Source organism: Rhinolophus hipposideros, assembly GCF_964194185.1.
Source record: "Rhinolophus hipposideros genome assembly, chromosome: 13".
Taxonomy (NCBI): Eukaryota; Metazoa; Chordata; class Mammalia; order Chiroptera; family Rhinolophidae; genus Rhinolophus; species Rhinolophus hipposideros.
The window spans coordinates 27890985-27906358 of NC_138059.1; positions in this window are offsets into that span (position 1 = coordinate 27890985).

The window sequence follows — 15374 nt, forward strand, 5'->3', positions numbered from 1 at the left end:
CTTTCCTACACATTGGGGTCTTCGAAATCTGTTAATAGATTTACTTGATTCTGAACATGCTCCTGTTACTTTACTACTTAATTGCCTGTCATGTAGATCATAGCAATTATGTACCCTTTTCCGCATAAATGGGCTCTTCTGAACATTTTATTAACAGTACTCATCTCTGTCCTGTTTAAAGAACACCTAGGTGGCCAGCGTGGCTGGCTGGAGTGGATCAATCCAGGAAGGCAATGGTCAGAATGGTAATCAAGGGGCATAGCAGGAAGATGCAGCTTATAAACTTGTAAGGACTTTAGCTTTTTCTCAGAGTAAACTGGGAAGCCCTTGAACATTTTGAGTAGGTGTAACCTGATCTGACATTTTTTTAAAAATTCACTCTGCCTGCTGGTTGAAAATAAATCACATTCAAAGTCTTTTTTATTTTTCTGTAACTCATTTGCAAAATCAGTAAGCTAGATTACATAGAACCTTTTCGGTTGCATCAAGTTTTAAGAAATCATAAAAATATGAGTAGAAAAACATTTTTTTTAATACTTGATTTTGTTAAATGTTTTGTGATTGAAAACAAACAATAAATCTGTTGCTTAATCTGACACTATTTTTAAACAAATGCTTGGCAACAGTTAATTCATGATGAAGTAGGCTGCTCATCAAAGTGCCCTTCAAATTTTCAGATTCTCTTATTTTCCATGGCCTCAAAGATATTTTCACATGTCCCTGCTAAATCTTGGCTTGAATAGCTCCTGATAGGAAAAATGGCAGAGATTCAGCAGATACAAGATTTATTGTGACTCAGACTGGGACAAAGCTAATCAAGTCTTGGCCCAAGAAACTGAACTACAATGTATTGAGATGTGTTGCTTTCCTGATAACATATTTTTTAAATATGCAAATGCTACTGGCCTAACCAGACTAAGCTACCTCAGATATTGAAGATTTTTCTGCATTTGATTGATTTCCAGTGTAAGAAGAGAGTTAGCCAGAATCTCCACAGAAACAGAACCAGTAAGATGGATAGATGATAAGTAGGGAGGTAGAAAGATAGGTGTAGAGATATAGAGCTATAGATATAGATATTTTAAGGAAATGTTTCATGTGATTGTGGGGGCTGACAAGTACAAAATTTGTAGACCAGCTCTGCAAGCTGAAAATTTAGGTAAGAGTTGAAGCTGCAGTTCAAATTCTACAGGAAAGCAGGATGAAAACTCAGGTAGTGTTTCTATATTGCAGTCTTCAGGAGAATTCCTTGCTCAGGAAACCTCAGTCTCTTCTCTTAAGGATTTCATCTGACTGGATAAGGCCCACCCACATCTGCTTCCTCAAAGTCTACTGATTTAAATGTTAATTACATACACACACACAAAAAAAGCCCTCACAGCAATGTGTGAGCTGGTGTTTGACCAAATATTTTGGCACTGTAACTAACTGAGCCAAGTTGACAACCAACAGTAACCATCTACCCTGCTAATCTTCAGTTTGAAGCTCCTTCACATGGTGAAGTCTCAGTAACTCCTGAACTGAATAATATTAATTCTTGACCAGTACAGATTATCCCACTCATCTGAAATTTTGCATGATATTCCAAGTATATTATTCTTCACTTTGCTCTTTTTGCTGGAAACAAAAGCAAGAGCCATCATTCATAATTCTATTATTAAATCCACAAATGACAACAATCAGTAGTTTAATGAAGAAGGAAAGGACAACTTTTCTTCTATTTCTCTATCTCTGTGATGCTAATATAAGTTATATTGAAGAATTGCTAGGGCAAAATCCCTAGATTAAGTTCATCTGTTAAATGTGAAAATAAACCGGATAATGCAAAAAAAGTGTTCTAAATGAAGTGGATCCGCAACGGTAGAAGTGACTAAATGCATTTTAATTGGACTTGAAGCCCTCTCCTCCTCACAGCTGGAACCATTGAACTTCCACATACTACAGCTCCTTAGAAAAATTCTTAAGAGTAATTTAGGGGGTTGTATCCTAGTATCGTGGAACACACCATTTGTCTACTTTGCTTCTATTAGCTCCCACCCTGTGCTCTGGGAACCTCTCTTGCTCTAGAGCTGCAAATATGCAACTTGAAATCCAGTCTAATTCAAGGCTGATTGTCTACTTTTAGCCTAACTGGCATCCCAGCTAGGTATCTTTCTGGGATTAGAGACCTATCTTGCTCTTGTGACACTTCCCTTCTTTCCAGAAGGGAAGATGAATAATTAAGCTGCAAATTACCTACTCAGGATCTACTGATTTCTTGGATTTCCCAGTCCCAACTGCTGGCCTCCCAATAACAGCTATGTGTTGTCCATCTATTGGGGTACCCCTGCTGCCTCAGCCCTTTCCGTGGAGGCTACATTTTTCCTTCAGGACATGACATTTTCTCTGTTGCTGTTCCCTTCATATACCATGCTCTTTCCATGAGATTGGGCTTCCATTCTGGAAGCCCGTCCCTTTTCAAGCCCCCACCTCTACCCAAATGTATAGGTTTACTTCAAGGACCCTATTTCTCCCAGAATACCTGTCCTGCAGCAGAATTTATAGAGTATGATTACCCCTGTATAAATGGGCCTGGGTTTTCTCACCTATAAAATTAGGAGATTGGACTAGAGATGACCCTTTCAGCTATGACAGTCTTATGAGTCTATAAATGCTTCTTCTATTTAATGGTCCTTGACAGCAACTCAGGAAAAATAACACCAGGTCCTGAGTGTCATGCAGGGAGTCACTCGGGGTCTCTGGTCCCACTCCCCACATAAGAACGCAGGATTTGCCTAGGCCAAAAAGGAATACCCACGGAGCCATAGGTAAGGGAGACATACCACCATAGTCTCACTGGAGGCTGGATTCACGCAACATGCGACCTGCTGTCCGCTTTTCTGCCTGCCAACCGACCCCTTGCTAGCCGCAATCCGCTCTTGCTAGTTCAGCCACCATCTTCTTGCTAGCCCCCATTTTTCTGCTAACGTAGCCACAGCAGTTCTATTAGTGGCCAATGGCTCACTGGTTACAGCTGATGGCCAACTAGTCACAGCTGATGGCCATTTACTACCTGAGCCAGCACCTTTGCATGTGAGGCCGAGAGCCTAGAAATTGCACTCCTGGCTCTGTCCCCGCACTAAGTAAATTATTTCTATGCCTAGCCCACTTTTCTGATGATTAGTTTCTCACCATTTTTTGGAGTAATGCTTCTATTTCTTAGACAGTACTTTTGCTTAAATACTCTAGTTATCAGTTCACCTAATTATTCTGGTCAGACCATTAGGAATGTGCCAAAGATTTTTTTCCTGCTTTTCTTACACAAGACAAATTGAAGTTAAATAGAAAACATTGCTAATCTACTGCTTCCTGCCCCTCAGCAGCATGTTCCTGAGCTTTCTGGGCAGCACCCATACAAGTCTCTGGTACTGGGCCTTTGCTAGTGAGGAGATCTTTGGGTTTGTCCATGTCCTCCCCTCTTTTAGTACAAGAATATTTTTACACAATGCATTTATTAGGAACCTTGTTCCCTGAGGCTTAAATGTAAATAGAGGATTAAGAACATAACTAATTTACATGAGATACAAACATATCCATGAAATTATAACACATTTTATATGATATACTGAGCAAACATTAATACAGGTTTTCACTGTCTACAATAGGCAAATCCTTTCATCATTTACCTTTACTTTTAGAAATAAAATTCATAACAATAAAATTTTTCACTCACTGAGATATTCTTTTTTTTCCAAACAACTTCAGCTGAGACCATTTCAGGAAGCAAAGTATCTATACTGCATATATAAACTGAATCTTAAAAAGTGATTAATGAGATTGTTTCCCTTTCCTAAACAACTGAATTAAATTGAAAGCATGATCAAGCTACTTGGCTGTACAGAAGTCAATCATTAATATTGCTTTAAAAATATTCAATGGGAAACAGCTGATTCAGTGGACATGGATATATGGCCTCTGTAGAGTTGAACTTGTCTGTCCCAAACCACATTTGAAGTTATTCCAATAGCTCTGAGCAAAACAGTGGCAGACTAACTGGCATTAAACAAGATAAAAGATATGTGTTCCTTGGCTATTATGTTAGCAACTAAGTACATTGAAATAATATCAGCCAAAAATATAATTTCCAAAAAGAACATTACTAATAGAATAAATGTTTGTGACCTTTAAGTCTTCTAAAGGTTTAGTATGGTCCTAAGAGGAAAAAATAGGAATTTTTGCATTGCCATAGCTTCTATCTCAGGCAAAGATTGCCTTGTGGTCAGAGTTCACCTTAGAGGAGCATTGGGAAAATCTTCCTGGCCCCAGGTCTCTCCCTTATCCACAGACATTCCCCCATGAAACATCCACTTAAGGATGTTTAATATTTTCTCCCCTGTACTCCTGGAAGAGAAACCATATTTGGCTTCAAGCTGAATTCGCTTGTAATTTTCTTTCTTGAGAAGCATTTCTGATGGAGGAAAGGTGAGGGTGAGAAGGTATGAACATGTCAGAAGTCTGAAGTGAACGCATGAGAATGTAAGCAAGGCTGGGGAGGAGAGAGCGAAATAGAAAAGGAAATACTGAGTGGTAAAACCAAACTTTATGTACTTCAATGTCATGTCCAGGGTCCATGCTGAACTTAAAAATTCTTAACTTTATTTTCAAATAGGATAATGTCGTGATCTAACAGGCTGAGGGGAAAAAAAGCATGGTAAAATGCCTGAGGAAATAAACTATACAGATCACCAGAATTCAGCTTTGAACTAAATTAAAGGCCAAACAGATATCTGAAGAAGCCTTCAGATAAGCATATCAGATGTATGTGTAGCCAAATGTATTACTTCCTTTTCACATCTTGACCTTTTATTACTTGATCTCTCTTTAGCACTGACACTCATTACATTACCTCCTTTCTTAAAATTCTCTTTGCTGGATTTCTGTGATACCAGGCTTTTCTGTATCGCCTCCTATCCACTGGTCATTTCTTTTCACTCTTATTGGTTCCTCTTCATCTACCACCTCCACTCTAGTATGTTTCTTATTCTTTAAGAGACAATTTGTCCTCTCCAAAGTAATCTTATCAAAGCCAGTAATTTTCTACCTTGAGTCCATTTTTCTCCTCTAGGATATATGACTTGTCCTACTGCCTATTAGACTTCTCCACCTGAATGTGTTGCTCAAAGTTTAGCCCATCATTTTCTCTGTCTACAGTAGTCCCCATTTATCCACAGGGGATACAAAGAGCCCTCCCCCAAGGATACCTGAAACCTCAGATAGTACCAAACCCTATAAATATTTTTTTCCTATACATACATACCTATAATAAAGTTTAATTTATAAATTAGTCAGATAGATTAACAACAATAACTAGTAATAAAATAGAATAATTACAATATAATAAAAGTTATGTGAATGTGGTCTCTCTCACTCTCAAAATATTGTATTGTACTTACTTTTCTTGTGGTGACATGAGATGATTAAATGCCTACATGATGAGATGCATTTGCAGTGTGAGATCCGACAGCAAAACTAGCACAACTTCCTTTTTCCTTCTTCACAATTTCATGGATAGAAGATTCATTCTTATCATAGAGCTTAGCAACCTCAGCATATGACTTTTTTTGTTTATAGTCTAGAATACTCACCTTTTCTCTTAAAGGAAGCACTTTATGGCTTCTCTTCGACATAGCCGAATTGCCAGTGTGGGGACAGAACCCCCAAAACAGTTTCCAGGCTCTCGGCCTCACATAGAAAGGTGCTGGCTCGGGTAGTAAATGGCCATCAACTGTGATCAGATGGCCATCAGCTGTGGCTAGTTGGCCGTCAGCTGTAACCAGTGAGCCATTGGCCACTAATATAAGTGCTGTGGCTACGCTAGCAGAAAAAGAAATGGGGGCTAGCAAGAAGATGGAGGCTGGGTTAGCAAGCACGGATTGCAGTTAGTATGGAGGAATGTGGGTTGCAGATTGCAGAGAAGTGGACAGCAGGTTGCGAACAGTGTGGCTCCTGCTTCCTGTTCCTCCAGCCCAGCAGCCAATGAGAATATATTGGTTTGACTCCCCTATCTATGGCTCTGTGGATGTTCCTTTTTGGCCTCACCATATCCTGCGTTCTTATGTGGGGAGCGGGAGATGAGACCCCGCAGGACACCCCGCACGACAAATGGCACAGCGAGCAGGGTCTCCCGCACGACAGCCAGCATCATAACTCTTGCATTTTGGGGCCAACATTAAGTAAAATAAGGGTTACTTGAACACAAGCACTGGGCTACCGATATTGCAACAGTTCACCTGATAACCTCCGACTACTAAGTAATACACTCCCAAAAACGGATGGTTCACGTCCAAGGTGAGATGGAACAGGACTCATAAGATTTCATCACTACTCAAAACTGGGTGCAACTTAAAACTTATAAATTGTTTAATTCTGGAATTTTCCATTTATTACTTTTGGACCATGGTTGACTGCATGTGGGGACAGAGCTAGGAGTGCAGTTTCCAGTCTCTCGGCCTCACATGGAAAGGTGCTGGCTCAGGTAGTAAATGGCCATCAACTGTGATTGGATGGCCATCAGCTGTGGCTAGTTGCCTGTCAGATGTAACCAATGAGACACTGGCCACTGGTATGGCTGCCATGGCTGTGTGTCGTGCGGGGTGGCCTGAGGGCTCTCTGGTCCCGCTCCCCACATAAGAACGCAGGATATGGTGAGGCCAAAAAGGAACACCCACGGAGCCACAGATGGGGAAGTCATATCACTATATTCTCACTGGCGGCAACCGCTTCTCTGCAATGCGCTTTTGCCAGCTCAGCCACCATCTTCTTGCTAGCCCCCATTTTCTGCTAGCATAGCCACCGCAGTTATATTAGAGGTCAATAGCTCACTGGTTACAGCTGACGACCAACTAGCCACAGCTGATGGCCATGCAATCACAGATGATGGCCATTTACTACCTGAGCCAGCACCTTTCCACGTGAGTCTAAGAGCCTGGAAACTGCACTCCTTGCTCTGTCCCCACACTGCGCTAGCAGAAAATGGAGGCTAGCAAGAAGATGGTGGCTGAGCTAGCAAGAGCAGATTGCAGTTAACATGGAAGATTGCAGCTAGCAAGTGGGGTTGATTGTCAGAGAGAAGTGGACGGCAGGTTGCGGGTAGTGTGGCTCCTGCTTCCTGTGTCTCCAACCCAGCCTCCGGTGAGACTATAGTGGTATGGCTCCCCTATCTATGGCTCCGTGGGTATTCCTTTTTGGCCTCACCGTATCCTGCATTCTTATGTGGGGAACAGGAGCTGAGATCCCGCCAGAGACCCTGCATGACACTGCAGGTAACTGAAACAGGAAAGCAAAACCACTGATGGGGGAGGGGCTTCTGTACTGTAATATCCTCCTGATTGGTCTCTCAGTTCCCTCCTCTCCCATTCCAGGCCCCATCATAAATGAAATATAGTGTGGGGACAGCATCCCAGAGAGCAGTTTCCAGGCTCTCAACCTCACGTGGAAAGGTGCTGGCTCAGGTAGTAGATGGTCATCAGCTGTAACCAGTTAGCCATTGACCACTGATATACTAAGCGCCATGGCTGCTCTAGCAAGCCCGAATTGCAGCTAGCAAGGGGATGGTGGATTGTGGATCATGTGGAGCCTACTTCCTGTGTCTCGCCCACCGCCAGTGAGATGGGGTGCAGGAAGACCCCTTGTTGGGGTACTGGTGGATATTTGCTTTTGTGTCTCGACCAGCTGCCATCGAGAATATAGTGATATGACTTCCCTATCTATGACTGTTGTTGTTCCTTTTTGGCCTCAGCATATCCTGCGTTCTTGTGCAGGGAGTGGGGCCAGACACACTGCATGACACATGGCTGATGAGTTTACAAGTCTCCGAACTCCTGCATCTTACAGAATAAAATCTACACACATTTGCATGTTACTTAAGACATTTCATAATGTCACTTATGATTGTATGTTTATTTCCTCCCCACCCCAACACACACACACACACACACACACACACACACACACTTTTAAATCAGTAGTATCAAACTATTTTACATTCCCCAAACACATCCTATTCTCTCCTATTTCCAATTGATGTTCTTTTGTCTGGAACGCTTTTCCATCACCCCTTGCCTACCTCCTTTTTTATGGTCAATCTAATATTCATGCTTCATTTCGCAAATCAAGTTGCTTCTATGAGGCCTTCTCTAATTCTCCCCTGAGGTGTATCTTATGTGTATGTACCTCTACCACGGTGGTTACCTTTTTCATTCACTGAGCAGTCCCAGATCAGGTGCTCAATAAATATTTGTTGAATGAATGAGTGTTGCTTATATTTATTGGTATATCTGTTTCCCACTAGATTATAAGTTCCTTTGTATCTGCAATGGATAGTCTGACAATGGTGAGTCAGGTGAGGTGAACTTCTACATTTTACAATCTTTAGCATATTTCCAGTATTCAAAAATATAAAGTAAATTATTATTAAAATCCCAACAATATGCTGGTTCATTTTTAGAAAATTGACTTTATTTTGCTGAAAAATCAACTGTAACAAATATGTATTAATGGAGAGAAAACAGTATGGATAATAGCAAATGATAAATAATAAAGATAATTTACTTTGAAATTTGGATGTTGAAAGATGCTCTTTGTACTTACATTTTAATATGGAAGTGAGTCATGACCCAGAAATTCATAATACATTGACAACTCTTGAATTCATACTGCAAAGGTCTGGCTATCTACGTTCCCTTGTCTGCAATCTGATCCTGACTTCACACTGGGCATTGATTTCATCACCTGTTAGACTTATCGTACTAAGGAACAACTTGACTTCATAGGCAATAGAAAATTCAGGTGTGCAGGAATCTCTGCACATCTGAAGCAAGGCATTGGTTCACAGCTTTCTGAAGAAGAACACTTTGAAAAGCTTTCTTTTTTAAGGGTTTCTCCTGGATTAGAGAATAAAGGTCCTGTTTATTGGAATATAATTTATAGATTATATGTGGTCAGTTGATGCCATAAAAAGCACATTTAACCTATACTATTCTGAAAATATTAAGCATTGGCAATAAAATTGTAGAAAATTGTGACTTCAATGCCAGAATTTTTTTTTAAGCCTCATTGAGCAATATCTTGAATATCAGCACACAAGGCTATACGGACCTCATTCTATAGTGAGGTTTATTGGCTCTTCCCAGAAGAGTCCATTTGTGCCTGGGCTCCAAAGCAAGTAGCCTTCTCTGCAGGCCACTTGGCCACCAATGTCAGGACAGAAATGGGTCTTCTCTTCTCCATATTGCCCTGACAAAAACAGCTTTGCTTCTTCTTTCCCTTCAGGGAGCTATTTCATTTCAGAACTCCCTTATTCATTACTCAACAAATGTTTACTGAGCATTTAATAAGAGATAAGCATCTTCTACGTGCAGAGGATACAGGAGTAAACAAAACAGACAAAAAGCCCATCTCTCTAGAGATTTCTCTCTTCTCTTTCTTTACCTACCTATCTCAATGAAGATGGGATAATCTGAATATGCTGGTTCTACCCTTCAGACTAGCAAATACACCAGTCCATTGGCCATAGGTGGTGTTGTGCGGGGCACCCTGCTCGCTGCGCCATTTGTCGTGCAGAGCGGCCTGTGGGTTCTCAGCTCCCGCTCCCCACACAAGAACATAGGATATGGTGAGGCCAAAAAGGAACACCCATGGAGCCATAGGTAGTGGAGTCATACCACTATATTCTCACTGGCGGCTGGGTTGGAAACACAGGAAGCAGGAGCCACACTGTTCGCAACCCTCACTGCTCCACTTGCAGGCTCAGCCACCATCTTCTTGCTAGCCCCTATTTTTTGCTAGCGTAGCTACAGCAGTTATATTAGTAGCCAATGGCTCACTGGTTACAGCTGACGGCCAACTAGCCACAGCTGATGACCATCCAATCACAGTTGATGGCCATTTACTACCTGAGCCAGCACCTTTCCACGTGAGGCCGAGAGCCTGGAAACTGCACTCCTGGCTCTGTCCCCACACTCCACCCCTACAGGGTCTCGCCTCACAATCTATGCGACAAGCACCTTCCGCAAGGAACCCTGTGCGAGGAGCCTGGAGGTGAATGCAATATCCTGGACACAACCAGGCTCTCTGGGCACAGGCAGGTTTTCTGGGCTCAGCCAGGACTCTCAGGGCACTGCCACTCTCTCTGGGCCTCTCAGGGTACCGTGCTGGAACAATAGCGGCTCACAGTCAAGGTGCTTACATATTCTCGATGGCGGCTGGTCAAGCTACAAAAGCAAACATCCGCAAGTTCCACTACATGGCGGTAAGTTCCAAGTAAACAGTCAAACGGTCCATTAAATTAGGGATGGAAGGCAATTCTCTATAGTCCATAGTCATTCGCCAAGGCTGCCCTGGCTGTGAGGGATGACCTTGACCTCACCCTCATCTCCCACGGAGGGCTCAGCAAGCGTTTCCTCCTGGGACTACAAGTCCTGCATCTGGGCTGCCTCAGCAAGAACTTCCCACCCAAAGGGCCACAAGGACCTTCACTTTCTCCAGCTTATGCTGGTTGGGGAACCATCCATGTCTTTCCACCCCTCCACGGGGGTCCAGCTCTCCAGCAGCTGCTCCTCCTGGTCTTCCTGAGACTCAGTGTTCATAGGCACAAACTGCTCCACCGCCCTTGGGAGAGCTTTGCCGGCGTGATACCCTGCTCGCTGCGCCATGTGTCCTGCAGGGTGACAGGCGGGGTCTCTGGTCCCACTCCCCACATAAGAACATAGAATATGGTGAGACCAAAAAGGAACACCTACGGAGCCATAGGTAGGGGAGTCACACCACTACATTCTCACTGGAGGCTGGATTCACAGGACGTGCGACCTGCTGTCCACTTTTCTGCCAACTGACCAACTCCCCTCGCTAGCTGCAATCTGCCGTGCTAACTGCAATCTACGCTTGCTAGCTGAGCCAGCACCTTTCCTCGTGAGGCCGAGAGCCTGGAAACTGTACTCCTGGCTCTGTCCCCACAGAGTCCAGAGAGCAGTTTCCAGGCTCTCGGCCTCACAAGGAAAGGTGCTGGCTCAGGTAGTGGATGGCCATTGGCTGTGACTGGTTGGCCATCAGCTGTAACCAGTTAGCCAATTGGCCACTGACATAACTGTGGTGGCTACTCTGGTTGGTTGGTTGGTTGGCAGAGAAGCAGATGGCGGATTGCGGATTGTGTGAAACCTACTTCCTGTGTGTGTCTCGCCCAGCCGCCAGAGAGACTGGGGTATAGCAAGACCTCTTGTTGGGGTACTGGTGGATGTTTGCTTTTGTGTCTTGACCAGCCGCCATCGAGAATATAGTGGTAGGACTCCCCTATCTATGGCTCCGCTGTTGTTCCTTTTGGGCCTCACCATATCCTGTGTTCTTATGCAGGCAGCGGGACCAGAGTCCCTGCATGACAGATAGGATTAGTGAATTCAGAATATTTCTCCCATCTTCAGAGATTGGTTCAGTTTTCAATTCTTAACACGCTTTTTCTGAGTGAATTAGGGGTGCCCATAAAGTGGCTTACCAGAACAAGTCTGAAACCCCGTACTAGAAGTCTGTTGGAGGAAAAGGTCAACATTTCTGATGAGGGTGGACAACACTGAGAACAGACTTCTTGGGAGACATCATCACCTGAAAAGGGAAAGGAGTAGGAAAGAGTAAGTGTGCATGGCAGGCAGCCTGACTCTCTGCTCTGCCAGTGTGAGGCAATGACAAAAAAGGGCAATATGTCCTGAGAAGTATAATTCCCATATATCCTGGTCCCTGGAGTACTGAAGGTTAGAGCTGCTGGGAATCAGATCCGGAAAGAGCACAGTCAGCACAGCTGCTCTGGGACTGTGCCCTTTTTCTTGTTCATGGACCAAGTGAAACAGCCTCCATATAGTAGCTAGGTCTCTACTTACTAATTGCCTTTAATTGCCCTTATGTCATAAAGCGCTAAAAGTATTTTAGAAAATTTCGTATATATGGGTATTTATAAATTGGGGTTTTCACTAAGTCTGTACTTAAGCAGAGCTAGTAATCACGTGAAAAATGTTGTAGTGACTAGGGTTAAGTACCCTGGTGACTAGAACCAACAAATAAAGTTTTGAAGTGCTTAACTTTTTTTCAGTTACTTAATTCACTTTACTGAGTAGGAGAATAAAATTTTTATATTGAAATGCTTTGACACCATTTCTTTCACATTCCCTGCTGCGCAAGTGAAGCAGTGGACTGCAGGAATCGAAAGGATTCCACTGTTTTTTTCCCATCACAGCTGGTACATATTTAAAATGCAAACCCACCTGGGTATTTCCAAGGAGAATATTCTTTTCATGATGAAGCTGGAGTAATCTATTCTTTAGCAGAAATGACCTCTGTTGTCATGGTCTGATAACTGAGCAGTTTCATAGTATGATTTGATGTATTCTTTGGGATCAGAAAAATCTGCCATAGATCTTTTCTGGTGATTAAGGCAATAAGCAACCTAAAGTTCTCTGATTTTCAAAGGAAACTATAAGTAATGACTACAAGGTCATTAGTACAAGCATAAAAAAGCCAGAATTATGCTTTATCTAAATGATACTCACTTGATGTTTTCCAAAATTCAAGAAAACAAGACTTCAAAAAAATGACTGTTTTTTTGTTTTGTTTTGTTTTTCAAATTTAAAGAGGCTTATGTCTAACAAAACAAATTCAAGATAATATCAGTTATTTCCAGGAAATAAAAGGAAGACAGAAAATAACTGTGTATTTTTTATTTTAAAGTGCATGATCTTAGAGAATAAGAGCTGTTTTGCTTATGTCATTTATGTATTTAATAACTACTAAGTGTCTGGCATTGTATTAAGTGCTTTACATACAACATGGCAGAACGATTAAGAGTGCATGTTTTGCGTCAGACTGACTGAGTTTAAATGCTGACCATTTACTATCAGTGATCTTGAGAAAATTACTCAACCTCTGTTTGTTCATTTGAAAGATGGGAATAATAATAGAATTGACAGCATAGGATTATTTACGGATTAAATGTGTAATACTGTAAGTACTCAATATATATTAGCAGTTACTATCTCATTTAAGGCATAGATAATTTAATGAGGACCATGTTTTTTCCCATTTTGTGGGTGGAAATAAATATGACGTAAAAAAACATTAAGCTATTTGACCAAGTGTGGGGACAGAGCCAGAAGCGCAGTTTCCAGACTCTCGTCCTCACGTGGAAAGGTGCTGGCTTTCATCAACTGTGATTGGATGGCCATCAGCTGTGGCTAGTTGGCCATCAGCTGTAACCAGTGAGCCATTGGCCACTAATATAACTGCTCTGGCTACGCTAGCAGAAAATGGGGGCTAACAAAAAATGGTGGCTGAGCTAGCAAGAGCGGATTGCAGAGAGGCAGATGCTGCCAGCGAGAATATAGTGGTATGACTCCCCCATCTATGGCTCTGTGGGTGTTCCTTTTTGGCCTCACCATATCCTGCGTTCTTATGTGGGGAGTGGGACCAGAGACCCTGCACGACACCAAGGTAATTAAACCTAGGTCAAACTCAGCTCTGTTAGAATCTTAAGACCTATACTTTTAACAGCTACTGTCTGCTATATTGCCAAACATACTGGAGAACTTCAAATCTGTTTGGACTTGGGTAGAGTGCAAACAAATAAGTTATATGTGCCTGAAATTAGCAATATTTTTCTACAAATAACCACTGAGATGCCATTGCAGATGCCAAATTCCCTTCTGATGGTCTCATATAAGATTCCATCTTACAAGCATTTCCAGTTCATATCCTCAATCAATCAAAGGAAGAACTTAGATATCACAATTATGTACATTTTGAAACCCAGCAAATAAACAACAACAAAGACACTCAGAGTATCTCTTTTTAAATACCAATGTATGTAGTTAATTCCCTCTTCCCTCCTTCTTTCTTGGTACTTGCAAATGTTTCGTATGTGTACAAGACATAGATGTTATTAGTACTACAAATTCATTCATGCTCTACAGTTGGGTTTTGCAATTAGTAAGTTGAGTTTATGAAGGCGAAACTGTATCTATGTGAGTTGGGGCTATTTAATATAGAGCCAGGATTATGTCTTTGTCTACTTGGTATATTTCTGGGTATGCTGTCAGAGTACAGAACATAATAATAATCACAATAAATGTGCTAGGGAACTGAGATAGAAGTTTCTCAGATTGACGAATATCATTTGCTACACTATGTTATTCAACTCTAAAGGAAACTGCAATTTGCTTATAAAGACATCTCATTTATTTAACTTCTATCTTTAAAAAAATTCTTTCTCTTTTAGTTATTTTTATGTGTTTATCAAGTTTTTCTTTTTTAAATATAGTATTCTTTTTAGGGGAAGTTAAAAGATTTAGCTTCGCCTGTCAACTTGCCAAGTAGAAAAACCACTATCATCAATTTTCTAAGGAAAAAATGATGCTCACAGTGGTAGACTGAAATTCCCAGTCTAACCTCACTTTTGATGAGTCTCAAATGCTAAATTGAGCAGGGTCTACTCCAGGAAGGAGGGAATTTTCATTGGTGACAACAGTAAAAATTACACCATTACATGTGATGATAACCAAACAAGGAGAAAAAGAGTTTAAAATCAAGACGAAAGGATTATGTAAGGGCATGTCTCCGTATAGTGGACGATTGTGGCCCCTTTGAGAATACTTCAAGGAAGAAACAATCTTTGTCCTTCTCCATTCCCAAATGCATGTGTTTGAGAACCATTTGGAAAAAAATTAAGAAGCAATTCAAATGGTTGCCTCATTTTTCTTAAACATTGTTTTAAATGGTTGACACAGCCCTTCAAGAATCTGCTGAAAATAATGAATCTTCTGCCTAAAAAAATACAGAAGCACTAAATTTTCATATAATTTCAGGAGGCTTGAGCGTCCATCTGTGGATCCAGGCACCCAGATTAAAAACTGTATGAGTCTCAGGAGCATTCTTTATGCTTTATAGGGTACAGATCAGAACGCTGGCCAAGTTATATCAGCAGTCCAAATGCAATGGACTGTTACCTATACTAACCACCTTATATAGTTTTTATAGATTTCTAAGTCCTTTCTCATATTTGAGTTATTTGATATATTAGCCTAGAAGTCGGCATCTTGGTACGCAGCTAGACAGATTAGATAAGCAAAAGGATAATACTGAATACCTAATCTGTACCATGTTGCTTACCAATGTATGGTATTCCATTAGAATGAGATTTTGTATAAATAAAAATGTTCCCTCGTGAATCATAAATATCCTTGGCTGGTGAACATTGAATTGCTGAGGTTAGTACATCAGAATGGATATTTATTAGATTCCTTCCAATGAGAAACAAAATACTTAGGTTTTGAAGGTAATAGACTCCTAGATCAACAGTTTTC